This window comes from Poecilia reticulata, chromosome 10 (assembly GCF_904066995.2).
Source record: "Poecilia reticulata chromosome 10, P_reticulata-male-v2, whole genome shotgun sequence".
Classification (NCBI taxonomy): domain Eukaryota; kingdom Metazoa; phylum Chordata; class Actinopteri; order Cyprinodontiformes; family Poeciliidae; genus Poecilia; species Poecilia reticulata.
In genome coordinates, this window is record NC_088839.1 from 2,943,288 (window position 1) to 2,954,723 (window position 11,436).

Consider the following 11,436-nt stretch of genomic DNA (forward strand, 5'->3'; position numbering starts at 1 on the left):
TCGGCAATGTTTGACATCATAAGAACTGATGATGATTGGGACCAGATGCCTGGGGTGGAAAAACATTTCTGGGTTTCTTCTTTGCCTGTTTATGTTAGAAGTAGAAAAAAATAGTCAGCAATGTCATAGAACCAGCTGATGTTGGCATTAACTATGAAGCTGTTTGAAGTGTGGGCCTAAGGAGACAAACTACCTTAAAATCTTTCCATCCATGATCTGAACACATTGATCCTTGCAGAGTGGTAAGGGGGGCTGGTGGTGCCCATCGCCAGCAGCCATCAGATGAGAGGCAGGGTTCACCCTGGACAGGTCACCAGTCCATCACAAGGCCCTGAAAGTCAACAACAATTAAAAAAAAAAGAAAGATAAATGTTAGATTAACAAGAAGAGGAAAATTCTTTCCAGTTACCTTTAAATCAAATCATGTTTATTAAGCACTTAGTGTTGGTAACACAGCAATTTTTTTTTGTTGAAAATGTAGCTAGCTCCTCATTGAAAAAACAAACTTACATCATGAAGACAATGTGAAGGTTCATCCTCAGAGCTGGTTGGTGATCTGGTGGAGTCGGAGCTTCTTCTGAGACAGAAAGTCTTTAGGTTTTCTAACACCTGATTTCTCTGGCTTCCTCTTTCATCTTCATTTGCTTAGTTAGGCTGCAAACATATGTTGAAGATAAAAACATTGATGAATGAGTTAGAACAACAACCTCACAATATCAAAGTCTCTCTGTCTTATGGAGCTTAATTAAAACCAGGTTAGTCTATAAATTAAAGTATAAGTCGCAACAAACAGCCTCCATGCAGTTATAACATAAAGCTGAATGATTGATATAGTAATAATCATACAAGTCACAATAAAATTGATAAAATAATTATTTAAGAAACCAATGTAAGTTAAATATCTTTACTGCACTGTTTATAATTAAATGAAGATAATTAATTAGCAAACTTACCACCAGCTAGCAACACTTAGCAGCCTTCGTCCCTCTGGGCTCCTTTTGTGACACACATTTCATTTCCATTGGTTGTTGTCCCGTTGTGTTGTCGTCTAACTCGGATTAGGACATCACCAGCTTGAATTTACCAAAATTAGTAATTATTGTCAAGGCCCTCTCTACTTTAAGGCAACTGTAAGAGTTGAAGAAAGATAAATAATAGAAAAGTCAGTGGAGTGCCATCAAATGTAAACATGAAAGATCTGGTTGAGAACTTAAAGGTAAGAAATTCAGAAGCTAAAGGAACAAGAAGACTGACTAGAGGTCAAGTGAAAGCTGAAATGGAATCTGTGCTGGTGGAATTTGAAACAAAAGAAGTGCTAAAGGAGGTTTTATTTGGTTTCATCAGGGTTAGTGTTTGGGAGATTGTACCAAAACCAGAGATTTGTTCCAGTTGTCAGGAAGATGAACGTGTTGCTAAGATATGTAAAGGAAAGAGGAGATGTGCTTGATGTTCTGGAAAAGAGAGTTGAAATATGCAGGAATTGCAGCATGCAACGGAAGAATGAGTTAAAACTACAGTTAAGCACAGAGTGTAAAAAACAGTTGAAATATCAACAAGAAAAGCCAACTCCAAAAGAACAAACAATAAAACTAGAAATAGAGGGGATAAATTGTTGTTGAATGGCTCTTGTTTAAAGAAATAATTGGTTTATGGTAGAACATGTTTTAGTAGCTCAGAACTAGAGAAGAATACTGGGTTTGGAGATGGGTGATAGTAAGGAACTGAGGATGGAAAATGGTTGCTCAGTTAAATCAATTTGATGGGAAATGAAAGATTTCATCTTTTGAAAGATGCTGGACTCATTTAGAGAGTATAGGAAAATAATGACATAGGCAGGAGTGCAACATTTTGGATGCAAGCTGCTGTTACAACCTAAAGAAGAGGAAAACTGATTCCAGAAGTGATGCTGAGTGAATCAGGCCTCTGTTCCTTCTGTTGTCCTGATGCTAACCCCCCGTCTCTCTGCTCAAAGCCCTGAGAGGCTAAAGTCTTGGTTCAGTTCTTCTCCCTGCTCTGGCTGTCTGTGCAGAGCTCTCCATCCTGGAGTCCTCCATCTCACAACACTGCTACAAAAAATGAAGAGTTATCTGTTCAGTCACACTGCTCATGAATCCAGCTTCCACCTGGAAAAAGGTAACATAAGCTATCAAACATCCAGATCCATACACGCATTTTAAAGAGGCAGTATCGGGTCATTTCCAGGCACATAGTGCCATTTTAGAGCACAATCATGTAACTATGTTATCTTCAGTTGCTAAAAGAAATTGTACTTTGCAATTTGACACATTCACATAATTGGGCCTCTGACTCTTTAAGAAGCTCTTACTCTTTCCTACAATAGGAGTATTGTAGTTGGTATGATGAGCTCAGCAGATGCATAGTTCCAGCAGGTGTTTGATAATTGTTGCTACTAGTCTGCAGGAGCTGAATTGGAGGTGAGGGGGAGGTATGCTCTGTGAGACTGAACCTCTAAGGAGGAGCTTTGGGTAAATAGGCGCCGCCTTCTGAGAACAAGCCTCAAGGCACCTCTGAATGGTTGCCATAAGAGATTCAAGGATTTCTCAATCATGAAAGAATCAAGGCAAGACTCCAGGTATGTTTAAGATGAAAAAATAGCATTCTAACATAATGTAAAGCTAAAAGTAATTTTCTCATGATACTGCACCTTTAAAACTTACTTTATGTTTAATTGATGCGTGCTCTAGTGCCAAAACTCAATCATGACAGATTAAGTTTTACATTGAAAGGCATACAACTAAATTAAAATGTTTATTTTATATTCTGCTTTCATTCTCTATGAGAGATGATTTATTGTCTTATCTATTGTGACTGAAAGCTACAGCTTTGTTCTTATTTGTGGTGAAAATGGATATTAGAACTCGGTGAGTGGTAATTGGTGATATTTTACCACAAGTTGAAGGGACAGTGGGCTTCAGTGCGCAAATTTAAAGATGTCCTCTGATGCTGCAGGCCTTGTTATAAGCCTCCAGTGATTCATCCAGTCAATCACTTGATCAGTGTGTTTGACTTTCAACCTGTCAAAGCTGCGGTTGGCAGTGGCCCGGTGAAGCAGACCAGATAAAACCAGTCTCTGCAGACAAGCAGAAAAACACAGCTGTCACTGTAATCATTCCAGCCGTGTGAACTTGGCTTCATCAACTGCAGCCTGGCCACAGGGGCCCAGCGAGATGGGTGTTTGTATGGGAGCAAAGGGGAAGGGGGAAGTTCTGAGAGGAAGTGTTGTGTGCCGTAGGAGATGCCATTCTGTTTGCAGCTGGTGCCCTGGCAAGATTAGACGTAGAGGAAAAGCCACAATGACAGAGAAAGATGGAGGGCATCAAACGCCCATGCAGTCAGCAGCCATTCCTCTCAGGGTAAACGGTTCAATAAGAGCGGTGCCAGAGATAGCTGTGATGCCTGCTATGATGCCAGGCCCAGGGCTCTTCAACCATATGATATTGACTAAACATCCAGCGCATTCTGTGGAGCAGATTTCACAGACATGCTCTGTGATGCTAACCAATGTGAATCCTAACTGTGATTGAGGTTGCAGTAGTTGGAGAACTGAAGTAATGGTTAATATTTTCAGCAACAATTTTATTTTTTTTTTAATTCTGTGGTTCTATGATGTGAGGAAATGAAACACAACAGCAAGTACAGCAAAAGCCTTCCTGGCTAACAGGAAAAACGACAAACTGACTTCAGAAGGTGGAATGAAGCAGCACGGAGGACTCGACACACATCACAGCATGTAATCAGACAAAAAATAAATCAGTTACAGATGATTCCTATTCTCATGCACACCTGTGTTTTGTTTGTTTTCGTTTAGAGGACGGCAGGGGGCGCTGGCGGACATTTTTACAAAAGGGGGGCGCTGGGATGCCTTTGGGGGGCGTTTGGTCGAAGGTAAACTTTACACCTTAAATCCACAACAATGCCAGTTTAGACTTTGAGCAACTTGGTAAAACTGTATTGTGTAACATTAAATCAGGCTTGGCTGCAACGGTATCGATGGCAGCTCTTCTTCTATTCAGTGTTTGTTAGCTTCTGTTAGCTTCTTGGCGAAGCTCCGTTCTCCTGCTACTGGTAGCTAAAATCACGATACCCTCACTGTGTATCCCTCTAAAAAATTAACCCATTTAAATAAAGAAACAATAAATGCCATGTGGGTGAAGTTTTATGGATGATACTCTGATGTCCCATTCTCCTGAAGGCAGCACAGAGCTGCACCACCAGAAACTAACAAACACTGAAGAGAAGAAGAGCTATGATTAATGTAGTTACAGTTCTATCCATGTTTTAATGTTGCAGAGCTCAGTTGTTTTGCAAATAGTTCAAAGTTTAAACTGGCATGTTGAACATCTTTTATCTGCTCATTTTGTGGAACATTTAACAACTAGAAAATGGCAAAGAATAATATTTTTTCCACTCTGATTGGCTGCTGTTAGGCCTACCGATTTTAACTTGAATGTTCATTGCATTTTTCTTAGACACCTGTGAAAAGAATTTCTATTCCCATGACATTTTTGTTCTCTGGGAAATTATTTTTGATGATAAATACAGAAACTAGCATAAAAATCAAAACATCTACAATAGTGATAGTAATATTAATGATAAAATAATGGTCAGTGTAAAGTAGCCTGCAAATTCTTTGGTGGGGGGCGGTGAGGGACCTGGATAAACGCTGGGGGGGTGCTGGCCCAAAAAAGGTTGAAAAACACTGGTCTAGAGTTTGTGTCTCCCCAGATAGCACAGAATGATTGAAACAACATTGAAAGTGGTTGGTGACAATGTCGATTCAATCATCGTCTGAAAGTGGATATGCACACATATTTCTGTTTATTCTACATTAGGAATCAATGTTGATTCAACACTCATTTGACTGTGGATCTGCATGCATATTTGTGTTGATTTTACATTGAATCAGATAGGAATCATCATTGATTGAACCTTCATCTGAATGTGGATCTACATGCAGATTTGGGTTGATTTCATATTGAATGAAAGCTAAGGATTTATGTACATTTTTAGATGTTAAATCAACATTGAAAAATAGTTGATTTTTTCAACTATTTTGAAAAAATAGTTGAGGTAGATGGGCCCCTCACCTGGGCCCATCTACCCCTCAATCTCCTCCCCCTTTGGGTTGTGATTCCTTTATGTACATTTTCTTACTTGTTTGTAAATATTATTACTGACTGTGCATAATGTGTTGACACAAAAACATCTACAAGTCTCTACTAAGAGTTGTACAGTCCGACTCCCCCTTTTTACACTAGTGGTTTGTCCCAACCAAACAGTCATTTTGCTGCTGGTTTGTTTGCAACCGGCTTCTGAATTGAATTCTCCTCTAAGCAGTTTTATGGTAAGTTTTTCAATATTACTTTGATCTCAACTTATCTTATTGAAAAAAAGGGCATTGTTTTGTGCCCAAGGTAATCCTGGTTATTTTGGAGCTGAACAGATATTTTTAATAATTGAGGTCATGTCTCATTTTTTATTATTTTCATCCTGCCCACCGCTCCAGGCCTCTCGCCCGAATGGGTTTACACACATAAGAATAGATGAAAATACTGACTGTGGAATATAACTTTTTTAAAATAAATAAACTAAAACCAGCCCTTGTAGTTAAATGTAGCAAAAATGCATCCTAAATGCCACCTTTAGACCTGCTAATCTGCAGCCTGTGAGGTAGTGTGGAATTTATTGGAATTTAGAGGGCAGGTTTTGCTCATAATTTTATTTTCAGAACATGCATAATAATATTAATGTGGCCCAGTTAGAACCAAACAACCCTTTTGGAATGTAAAACCTGAAGTTACTTTATTCATCCAAAATCTCCTTACTATAGCTACCAGATCTCCATGAACTTAGTGTTTGCATTTGCAAACTTAAAGGCATCATAAAGAGTTTTCTTAATATTTGGAATAATGTGAGGCAGAGCCCTGTCTGGAAGCCATCTATGTGCTGCCCTTTCTGTTGATTAACACAATTTCACAGTTCATGTGAAAGTCATCTAAAACCCAATTAAAAGTGGTTCACGGTACATTCCTCCTCATTTCCACAGATCACAGCAACTGCCAGAAGAATTAAAAGGTAAGATCTTGTAATTACCTCCAAACCAGCCCAGAAAATTCAGATCTATTATGGGATTTCTGCAGCAGGCTTATCAAGGCCTTATCAGACAGCTGCATGATTACTAAGACCAAACTCCTGGGATGGAAAAGGAGGATGAAATAGCCAGTGTAAAATCTAAAATGACAGAAAACAGCAGTGACACGCTGCTGAGGTGATTGTGGAGTTTTGATGAAATGTGCATATTTTGCACACAGATGAAAGGACAAATAGAAGAGTGGTGTGTGTGTGTGTGTGTGTGTGTGTGTGTGTGTGTGTGTGTGTGTGTGTGTGTGTGTGTGTGTGTGTGTGGGTGTGTGTGCGCTTGTGTGTGTGTGGGGGGGGGGGTGTGTGTGCGTGTGTGTGTGTAAGACGTTTAACAAAGAGGACGTTGAGTGAGACACACCAAACCACAGCTATTTCACCTTTACTGTGTTTTGGCATCATTGTCATGTGTCCTGATAGGTGTTGATTAGAGCTGCAGCCATAAGAAATCTCATGTCATTCATTTAGGCCTCGTCCACACATAGCCAGGTCTTTTGTTAAATGATACAGCAGAAATATTTGTTTCTGTAAAATAATCTCATCCACACCTGATCCGTTTAAGGAAAGTGTTCATCCACATGAACCCTCTGAATTACGCCACTGAGCTTTGTTTTAGACATGCCACACCCATAGCGGGCAGTGTACGACTTCCTGTTAGGAAACAAACATGGCGCCAGGAGATTAATTTGTCTGGACAGAGGTTGAACTATTTTTAAATACTGCGTTAGAAAATAAAGTTTATAAAACACAAGACAATGTGGACTGGAATCATATTAAAGTCAGTATGTAGTGGTTGAACACCACTGTGCCTCGATTGGGAGGGACAGCTGGTGCTCTTGGAGCAGCTGACCCCCAAGAGCTCTTTGTCCTTTGCAACTCAACATATTGGAGCAGTTGGGCTTATAAAAATAAACAAGTAAAAAGTTTCTGAACCAACATTAAAATCAGCACCTCTCTAATAGCAGTCATCTTTCCTCCACTGCATGGTCAAATAGGTAACTGTGGCTCTGAGGGAAGAGTAGTCGTCTTGTGATCGGAAGGTTGTAGGTTTGATTCCAGCTTCCTCATGTTGATGTGTCCTTAACCCCAAATTGCCTACCGATCATGTTTGAATAAAACGTGACTGATCTGTGACTGTTTGTATGGGAGAATGTCCCTCTAGTGTAAAGCATTTTGAGTGGTCAAAATGATTGGAAAAACCGTTATATTAGCTCAGTGCATTTTCCATTTTTAAATTAGAGGCGGATGTGACATCAGTGCTGCTTTATTTGCTGCAGACTGTCATGCACTGACCTGTGAATCAACAGTTTCCACACAGAAACACATTGATGAAAGGCCAAATCACCTAAAAGTTTACTTGGTTTATCATATGAGCGGCTACATGTGGACAAAGTCTTAAATTCAAACTCACAACTAATTTCAATTTGAAGCCCAAACATAGTTATTTAGAATATGCAGGCAATTAATTCCAATCCTATCAACTGACTAGAAGTTTATTATTCCAAGTTTAAAAAATAATCTATCCAATCAAACCCAGTCAATTGCAGCTGTTTGGCAGCCATTTTGGTAATAAAAAATATATTGCACATACTGCCTATGAGTTATAGTCCACACCTATTTGGTTCCACAATCCCAGCTACATGCTCTGATATTGGTAGGGAGGTAGACTTAATATGACCACAGTAATGATTTTTCATTATTCTAGTATGCTTTCAATGCCATTATGCAGACAATAAACACTTTTATGTATACACACCAGCAGCAGGTCTTCTGAAGCAGCTGTGGTAGATTAAAATATGTTTAGAGGAAGTAATGAGGTTCTGGTCTACTGAAGAATGGCTGCTGTGTTTCCGTATAGGATCACAAAGTAAAGAAAAGCTTTAGACAGCTTATCAAAGATCACAAGGCATCATTATAGTGGTAATTATGGGAGCAGGGAACAAAAATACCAGCCTGAATCACAGAAATGTAATATAGTGTTAATTGCAAAAGAGTGAAATAAGGACATCCTGGTTTTAAGTTGGTGCTCTAAATTCAGTTTTGCACATTTCTGACATCCTACTGAGAAACTATACCTAGAATAATAATTGAACATAGTGGGTAAAAACATAGTGGGTAAATGGAAAAACACATGAGAAATAAATGATGATTGAAGTGGAAAGTTCTCCTGCAGTTTACCTTTTTTAATATTAGATTCAACCTAATTGATCTCTGTTGGGAAACTGGCTCTGTGCAGCAGGGAATGGACTTCAGGAGGGAGCAGGAGACATAAAGGGAGTCGTAAACATTGTAGAGAGTGAGAAATAAAAATAAATAAGACAGCTAGAGAGAGCGAAGCAAATTCAAGCACAAAAAACAAAAAGAGGAGATGCTTGATTATCCACTACTGCAGGGTTGAATGGTTATTCTGAATCCACACAAAATGAGTCTAAAGAAAGTCTCCTAGTGGCTCTGTTAGAATCCAGTCCAGTACATCACCACAGACGCTCATGTTCATGTTTTATTTTGTTACAGAACCTCCAGTTACAGCAGCGAGCTACAGGCTGAGCAAGTTCTTCTTTACAGGAGTTGTCCTCCACTAATGATCAAGACAAGAACGGAGCCGTGTCTTTACATATCTGCTTCCTGTTTTCCACTAAAATGTTATGGTCATGTGTAAGGCTGCCCTGTCCTTCTACAGCCATCATACAACATCAATTTATTTCTTTTTGGGATTACAAAAATATTTTTGAACTGAATTGGATTAACTTCTATTTGAATATAGCTAACATTTTTTTTAAATAAGTTATTTGATGATAAGTAGAACATTATGAGGGGCCGTTTAGGACAAAATCCATGTTTTGTCTCTCACACACTACAAAAATCTCACGCACACTCAGAAAAAACCTCACGCACACTCAAAATACTAAAATGTCACACGCATACAAATTTAATCTTTCTCGCACACATACACTGTACTAAATCTTTTAGCCAAGTACAGCATAATGGCAGTACCGATACAACTTCTGAAGCCTGTCTGTTACAGTCTTACGTTAGCTGAACAGATCAATATGCAATGTGTACCGTATCTGACATACATTAAAGATTTTATTTCACCTGAAAAGGCTTTTTACTAAACTGTAATCGTGTTAGCCATGCTAGATTTTACTAAACTGTAATCGTGTTAGCCACGCTAGCACAGAGTACCGTGTATAAGTCCTAGGCACATTCAAACCCTCTAAACCATGAATGCCCAACTTACCCAGCCTTGCAAGAACAATAGGCATCAGTGATCTTGTCCACGGCTATATTTATGCTGAGGGTGTGAGAATCTGCTGTTTTTCTCATCGACTGGTAGCATTTAGCTGTGATGCGCACAATGTTAAAGGCATCGCGGCTCAAACACCTTGATGTCGTCCAAAAAAGATGACATGAATTTGTTGGCTCCCTTGTCCATTGTCGTGGCTGAAATTTTGTGAAAATCCGGCAGAAATGCTAAACTAATCGACTCAGAAATACTCTACAGAGAACGAAAAGTCCATGTTTAGACATTGGAGCTAAGCTGTTAATGTGAGACATGAAGTCACATGGGACTTTCAAGGGGCGTTTCTGGGCGGAGCTCGGTAAGGTCCATGGAAGCTGCACGGTGCAAGCAGCGTTTACATCAAGGTTAATCCGATTTATGAACGTTAATTTCGGCCAGGTGTTCTCTACCGTTCCCTCCTCAAGCGCTTGGAGGTTCACCTAGGGCTTATTCCTGTTCTAAGTGCAAAATAATGGGTCTATATTTTATGTGCAATCTTAGTGTTGTGACTAAGATGAAAAAATTGTTTGCGTGTGTGAAATTTTAGTAGTGTATGTGCGCAATTGTAGTAGGCTATTTTGTGTATGCGTGAGAGAAATATCATGCGTGTGTGCACAATTTTAGTATTTTGTGTGTGCACAAAATAGTCAAAAGAGCATTTGTACGAGAATACGAGAAAGATAACATTTGTGTGTGTGTGCGAGATGTTAGAACAGTGTGTGCGAGAAAGATAAAATTTGTATGCGTGTGTGATATTTTAGTAGTGTGTATACGCAATTTGAGTATTTTTTTGAGTGTGCATGAGGTTTTTGTAGTGTGTGAGAGACAAAACATAGATTTTGTCCTAAATGGCCCCTCATAGAACATGACACCGTTGTTATGGTTTGGTCCTGCTCTCTGAAACGCCAGACAAATTCCAGTTTATTGTTCTAAAAGCAAGCAAAGAATATAATTAATGATCAGAACAATTTTCAAAAGTCCTGATACTTAAAAATTACAATTGTCCTTCCCAAAAGCATTAAAATCATGAACTAACTGTTCATAAGTAGTTCCAACTTGCCCACAAAAATATAATAGGACAGCAAAATTCCATGAAGATAATACTGTCCTGTCAAATGTAACAGGCCTCATCATTAATTCTCTTCTCTTTGTTTAAAGAGACATATGTTTGTGTAACTTTCTATATTGTTGTTTTAACTCATAGTTTAATAAATAATGTTGAATAAATGACATTGAATGACAAAAAATTGAGGGTTTTAGCTTGCAGGAATCCGTCAATGAGACAGACGATGAAAAGTTTAAGTGATATTATAATACAGATGTTAGTTCTTAAGTTTTGATTAGAAAAGATTCACTAAAAAACAACTTACATCAGATGTTTTTCTTTCTTTCAACATGAGCTGCAAACAGCAGACCTGCATGTAATCGGGGAGTAAACTGCAGTAAGCAGTGGAATGAGAAACAGTCTTCCAGTCAGGAACGCAAGACAAACACAGCCCTGGAGGGGGCGGGGGGTGCATCTGAAATCAATATCTCAGCTCTCTGGCCCTCACCATGATGGCTCCCAGAGGTATGATGAAGCTTTTTTCTGAGAAAGAGAAAAAAAAAACAAAAAAAAACAAAGCAAGGATGGAGTAGAAAAAAGAGCTCATGTGTCCAACAGCCAGCCTGGTCCAACCTTTGAAAAAACCTCCCTAAATGAAACTGAAATTCAAAACATCTTTTACATGCATAATATGTTCCTGCTGGTTATTGTTAATTCAGCCCCATAAATCACTGACTTCACTGAACAGCAGCTTGGTGAGGTTGGATGCTTTTGAAACTTTTTCACATTTTGTGGGATCCTTGAGTTTTATTTGGTTCTTATGTTACAGGACAATGCTAAGTACTGCATACAGGCACATCAATCTAAAAATAATTGAATTTTGTAAAAAAAAAAAATATATATATATATATTTTGCCACTCATTTGATAAAGATAAAACCACAAATAGA

At 38.8% G+C, this 11,436-nt stretch overlaps 1 long non-coding RNA gene across 1 annotated transcript; it reads right to left on the reverse strand.

Moving 5' to 3' along the window:
- Positions 1 to 203: 203 nt before the first annotated feature.
- On the reverse strand, positions 204 to 11,017 carry LOC145553225 (uncharacterized). The gene is made up of 4 exons (XR_014089537.1): positions 10,813 to 11,017; positions 954 to 2,066; positions 511 to 654; positions 204 to 331 (listed from the first exon to the last, which is right to left on the reverse strand). It is a non-coding gene; the product is annotated as an uncharacterized LOC145553225 (long non-coding RNA).
- Positions 11,018 to 11,436: the final 419 nt, after the last annotated feature.